The sequence below is a fragment of the Acomys russatus genome, chromosome 17 (assembly GCF_903995435.1).
Source record: "Acomys russatus chromosome 17, mAcoRus1.1, whole genome shotgun sequence".
NCBI classification, from domain to species: Eukaryota; Metazoa; Chordata; class Mammalia; order Rodentia; family Muridae; genus Acomys; species Acomys russatus.
Window position 1 is genome coordinate 41,677,451 of NC_067153.1, and position 6,245 is coordinate 41,683,695.

The following is a 6,245-nucleotide window of genomic DNA, read 5'->3' on the forward strand; positions in this document are numbered from 1 at the left end:
TCTGCCTCCCCAGTGCTGGGATTAAAGGTGTGCTCCACCACTGCCAGGCTCACTTAAATTGTTTCTAATCCCCACCTTTGGTAAGCAAAGCTGCATGGTGATCCTCGAACCCAGAACTTTGGACATCGGTTTCTGGCAGGATCATCCACTAATACTGGAGATCAAAGTGAGAGCCTTATACTTGCTAGACAAGGATCCTGTCACTGTTAAACCTCTAGCACTTTTTGAGTATTTAGCGATAAGATCTCACTGTCATTGCCTGGCCTGGAACCCACTCTAGGCCAGGGACTACCTGAATAGCTGGAATGACAGGCCTGGGCCATTAGATTTGGCTACTCATAACATTTTCTGAAATATTTGTTATTGTCTTCATTTTGCTGATGAACAAACTGACACTCTGGAGAGGTTAGCACCCTTACCTGGGCAAATCGAGGCGTGACTCAAGCTTAGGTCACCAGCATGTCTGTGTGGATTAGAAAAAGGCAGGACCCACAGTAAGGGGAGGACGATGCTAGACCACAATGGGCTGGATTTCTGGGCTTGGCTGATCCAAAGAGTGCTGTTTGTTCAACCCTTCATCAAGGCTGTATGCAGTTCCTGGGCCTAATAGGATGACAGATTCAGATGTAAGGGATTTGAGGGGAAGTCATGGGTGTGCATCAGATTTAGACCAGTTGTTTGCTTTTGTTCATTACAGCCTCTGCTGTAGGAAGCAAACAAACAGGGCTCTCACGTAACCCAGATTCCAGCCTTGCAGTGACCAGCAGCTTAAAGTGCTCCATGAGACAGGAAGAAGGAACACAGCAACTCTGGGCTGTGAGAGCCCAGCTCTCAAAACATTTATTATTATTATTTTTCATCAGCTGTCCACAAAGGTTGATTGATCTTTCTCTTGTGGGAAATGCCATGAAATCTTTGCTAAGTGACAAGCATGCAGCACAAAAATGCACGCACGCACACACACACACACACAGAGAGCAGTAGCATGGCAGGGAGGTAGAGAAAAAAATCTGTTCTGATTAATGTAGCATAATAAACTATGCTACACCAACCTGTAACCCCACAACTTGAGAGTGAGTTAGAAAGACCACACATTAAAGAATTAGACCAGCTACATAGACCCTATCTTAAAACAAAACAAACAAACAAAAATCTAAAGAAACATCTACAAACCACACACATTGGTAGGTTAGCCTGGGTTTTGCCTTCGGTTGTTTTCTTGTCTTGTTTGCTTTTTCTGTTTTGTTTTGTTTTTTTTTTTTCCGAGACAGGGTTTTCTCTGTGTAGCCTTGGCATGCACCACCACATCAGGCTTTGTTTGCTGGTTTGAGACAACGTTTCACTCTGTAGCTTAAGCTGTCCTGAAAATCACCATGTAGCTCAGGATACCCTCAAACCCACAGTGAGCCTCCTGTCTCAGCCTCCAAAGCGCAGGGACCACCACTTGCACTACCATGTCCAGCCCCAAAGTTCCTATTTCTCTTTCTAAATAAGTATGTAAGTTTACATTCAAAATTATTTTTATTGTTTAAAATTTTTAAAGGTTAGCCGGGCGGTGGTGGCGCACACCTTTAATCCTAGCACTCTGGAGGCAACGGCGGGTGGATCTCTGTGAGTTCGAGTCCAGCCTGGTCTACAAAGTGAGTCCAGGACAGCCAAGGCTACACAGAGAAACCCTGTCTCGAAAAAACAATTTAAAGATTATTATTGTTGTTGTTTTGTTATTGTTATTATTATTGGTTTTTCAAAACAAGGTTTCTCTGTGTAGCCTTGGATTTTCTGGAATTAACTCTGCAGACCAGGCTGGCCTCGAACTCAGAGATTGCCTGCCTTTGCCTCCTCAGTGCTAAGATTAAATGTGTGCACCACCACCACCTGAAGTTTGTTGTTGTTTTGGCTTTTCGAAACAGAGTTTCTCTGTGAAGCCTTGGCTGTCCTGGACTCCACTGGAGCTGCAGTTACTGGTGACTGCGGGCCACCTGACATGGGTACTGAGAGCCAAACTCAGGTGCTCTGGAAGGGCAGCAGGTGCTCTTAACTGAGGAGCCATCTTCCCAGCCATTTTCTTTCTTTCTTTCTTTCTTTCTTTCTTTCTTTCTTTAGAAACACAACTCACTATGTATTTTTGACTGGCCTGGGACTTACAGAGATCTGCCTGCCTCTGAGTGCTGAGCTTGGAGGTAGCTATCTTGGTTGGGATGGTGGAGTCTGGGAGGGACTCTCAGTAGAGTCCCAGCTGACCTGGAACTCTCTATGTAGTCCATGCTGGACTCAATTGATTTTTTTGGTTGTTGTTGTTGTTGTTTGTTTGTTTTTTGTTTTTTGTTTTTTTGAGACACGGTTTCTCTGTGCAATAGCCCTGGCTATCCTGGGACTCTCTTTGTAGACCAGACTAGTCTTGAACTCACAGAGATCCACCTGCCTCTGCCTCCTGAGTGCTGGGACTAAAGGTATATGCCATTATGCCCCACTTAGGGACGTCTTAAAAAAAATAAATTGGCCAGGCAGTGGTGGCGCAAGCCTTTAATCCCAGCACTTGGAAGGCAGAGGCAGGTGGATCATTGTGAGTTCGAGGCCAGCCTGGTCTACAAAGCAACTCCAGGATACAGCCAAGGATACACAGAGAAACCCTGTCTCAAAAAAAAAAAAAAAAAACAAAAACAAAAAAAAAAACCAACAAAGACAAAAATTGAGCTGGGCATGGTGGCGCATGCCTTTAACCCCAGTACTCGGGAGGCAAAGGCCAGTGGATCTCTGAGTTCAAGGCCAGCCTGGTCTACAGAATGAGTTCCAGGCCAGCCTGGTCTACACAGAGAAACCCTGTCTTGGGGGCTAGGGAGTGGGAAAACATCCAAAGGCTCTGGTTACTTAGAAGAGGCCAAAGATTTCTGTCAACTCTAATACTCTCTACATCTGTGGCAAATGTTCCATCCCCCCCTCCACCCCCAGTTCCTGGCAACTGTGACTGTGACAGAGAGGCAAGGAAGTCCTTTCCTGGAGCTTCTCCAAGTCTCTCCTGCTGTCCTTGGAGTCCTTGTCCTGCAAGGTGGCAGGGAGACAAAGTGCTAGTGTGCAGATCCGGCAAAGGAGGGAGGTAAAGACAGGTGCTCTGCAGTTGCCTCCGTGTTTTGGGGACGGGAGGAGCAAGGGGTGCGACAAGCCCTGTACTTGGCACTGTTTGCCGCTTTCTTTCATTGGAATAAGTAAATGCCAGACTGGGGCTGTAGCTGAGTGCACAGAGGACTTGTCGAGCATGGTTTGATAGGCAGCACCACATGAAGCCTGGGGTGGAGCCAGCGGGATGGCCCAGTGAATAAAGGCAACTGCCACCAACCCTGAGTCTGGAACCCAAGGATCCACTCCTGAAAGTTGTCCTCTGTCCTCCTCCATACATGCGCCATGGTGTATATTCATACATGTCTTAAGCACATTTTTTTTTTCGAGACAGGGTTTCTCTGTGTAGCCTTGGCTGTTCTGGACTTGCTCTGTAGACCAGGCTGGCCTTGAACTCACAGAGATCCACCTGCCTCTGCCTCCCAAGTGCTGGGATTTAAAGGCATGCGCTACTACGACCCAGCTGCACATAATACTTTTTAAAAGGTTTTGTTTTGTTTGAGATAGGGCCTCTCTATGTAGTCCTCACTGTTCTGGAACTTGCTATGTAGACCATGCCAATGCCAAATGACTTTATTTTAATTGTGTGCGCGTACATCTGTGTGTGAGTATGCGCACATGCCTGCAGGAGGCCGAGGTGTCAGATCCTTCTGGGACTGGTATGGCAGGAGGTTGTGAGCCAGTGTGCGTGCCTTGAACTGCACTTGGCTCCCCTGAAAGAGCAGTGTTTGCTCTTAAGCCCTGAGCCATCTCTTCAGATCCAAAAATGTAGTTTAAAAATTTTCAGATTAAAAAAGGGAGGGCCGGGGAGATGGCTCAGTGGTTAAGAGCCTTGGCTGTTTTCTAGAAGACTTGGGGTCAATTGCCAGTTCCCACATGCTGGTTCACAGCTGTCCGTAGCTCTAGCTCCGGAGGATCCAACACCTTCCACCTCAGCAAAGCTCACTGTGGAGAGCTGGGCACTGGCGTCTTATTTTTTCAGTGTGTATTTATTGAACGCGACAGGAGAGAAGCTTCCCTAGCCTTCCTGGAATTCCTGGGTAGGCGTGAAATAAAACTGATGAAGACAGAACGGGAGGAAAATGTAACAGATTTATTTAGTCAGTTTGCTTTGACAGGACGCTTTAGAAGGAGGCCGCAAAGACCTTAGGTTAACGCTCCATTTTCACGCCCGGGTTTGACAAAGCAGAGACAGCCATGGGGAATGTACCCAGACAAGTGTGATCTGATGGCAGGAGCAAGAAGAGAGGCCCAGACCCAGCCTCTTCTTCCTCCAGGTGTGAAGCAGCCCCTGCCTCCAAAGGAAGGTCTCACAGCCTACTATTAGCCGGACACAGGTAGGTGAGAGAACTTCCTTCGGATTGGCTTTTCCCCAAAAAGATTGGAGGGTTTTGTGAGAGGGCTAGGTTTTTGAGCAGCTATGGAGAGCAATGCTAGGGTCTAAGACTGACCTTGGGCATGAAGAATTCTAGCTTCTATGGCCTGCCTGGAAGGGACAGGGAGAAAGAAAGAAGAAAGGATGGCAGGCAGGGGAAGGTAAGTAGGCCTCCTCTGGCCCTTCCTTCAGCTCCACATGCAATGAAGGGCTTTTCCAACAGGCCAGAGTACGGCAAACATGGCGCCAGCAGGTCTTTCTCTCCCTGCTTCCTCTCCCTTGCTAAACCATTAGATTACATCCCCAAAGCTAGCCACCAAGGTCTATGCCTGTATTTGGCTACTTCCTTATGCCTAACTCATTCCTGAGGCTGATCACCAAGGTCCAGCAGTCAAAATTCATTATTTGGCTACACGGACTAGTGTCCAATCAGGGCTCATCAACTCATCCTAACAGACTTCCTCTTTTCCTCCTTGCAAACCAGCCCTGCAGAGGTACCTGCTGCTGCCTTTGCCTGATCCACAGGCAGCCCCCCTGCTTGTCCCCAGTGGGGTAAATAAACTCTCCTTTGAGGAGTTGGTGTCTGTGTGTGTGTTCTGTGGCGACTCAAAGACTCCTTCAGTGTGGGCACGTGTCACGTTTTGAGGAGCCATTCTCTGAGTCCCACCACCTTCTGGACACCAGCAACTGCTTTAGGTCTCAGGACATTGTGATGGTTAGAACTGTCGACTCATTGGGCATGCCTCAATAGGATTATCTTGACTTGAGTTTACTGAGGTGGGAAGCTTTGCCCACTGTGGGTGGCACCACCCCCTATTCTGATCCTGTACTGTGTATGTGGAGAAAGAGAGTTAGCTGGGTGGCAGCATGCATTCAACACTGTTTCTCGGCTGCAGATGTGATGGGCCCAGCTGTTTCAGGCTCCTGCCACCTTGATTTCTCCAACAAGACAGACACTACCCTTCAACTGTGAGCCAGAACAAAGATCTCCTTTGTTTTGGTTTTTCCAGACAGGGTTTTTTTTTTTTTTTTTTTTTTTTTTTTTTTCTGTGTAGCCCTGGTTGTCCTGGAACTCACTCTGTAGACCAGGCTAGCCTCAATCTCAGAGATCCACTTGCTTCCGCCCATCAAGTGATGAGATTAAAGGCGTGCACCACTAACGCCTAGTCTGCGGTTGTGTTTTATTTCTTTAACAATTTTAATTTTAATAATAAAGGAAGCAAGGAGAGCCGAGCCCATCTCATTCTGGCTTTTGTTGAGGGGCTATAAACACACATAACCCCCTCCTGCATTTTATAGGTTGCGGGAGAGAATTAAACATCTCAGTGAGTGTTGAGGTCAAGAGAAAAAACGACTGAAATGAGGTCACTGTGGTTCGGCAAGGTGAATCTAGATCCTTTCTGAGGCCACAGGCTCGCGGAACTGGATTCTCCAGTTCCTTGATCTCAGAGGCTCTTTAACTCTTCCTGGCACAGACTGGTTGGAGAGGGGCATTATGGTCTCGTCCCCGGATGGCCGCCAGGGGCGCCAGAGAGCAAACGACTGGGCAATCCTGAGAACTGCCCAAGGCGACGGCAGAGGATGGTAAAAGTGGGCCAAAGAATCGAGTACCAAAACAAACAAAAAGAATCGTATACCTCGCATTGTTGCCTCCTGAAACACCCCAAAACTAGACACTGACTTCGTCACCATCCTAGTTTAGGGAAAGAGACTTTCTTGTTTTGCTACCGCCCCTCGGGCTTCCCCATTGCTTGTG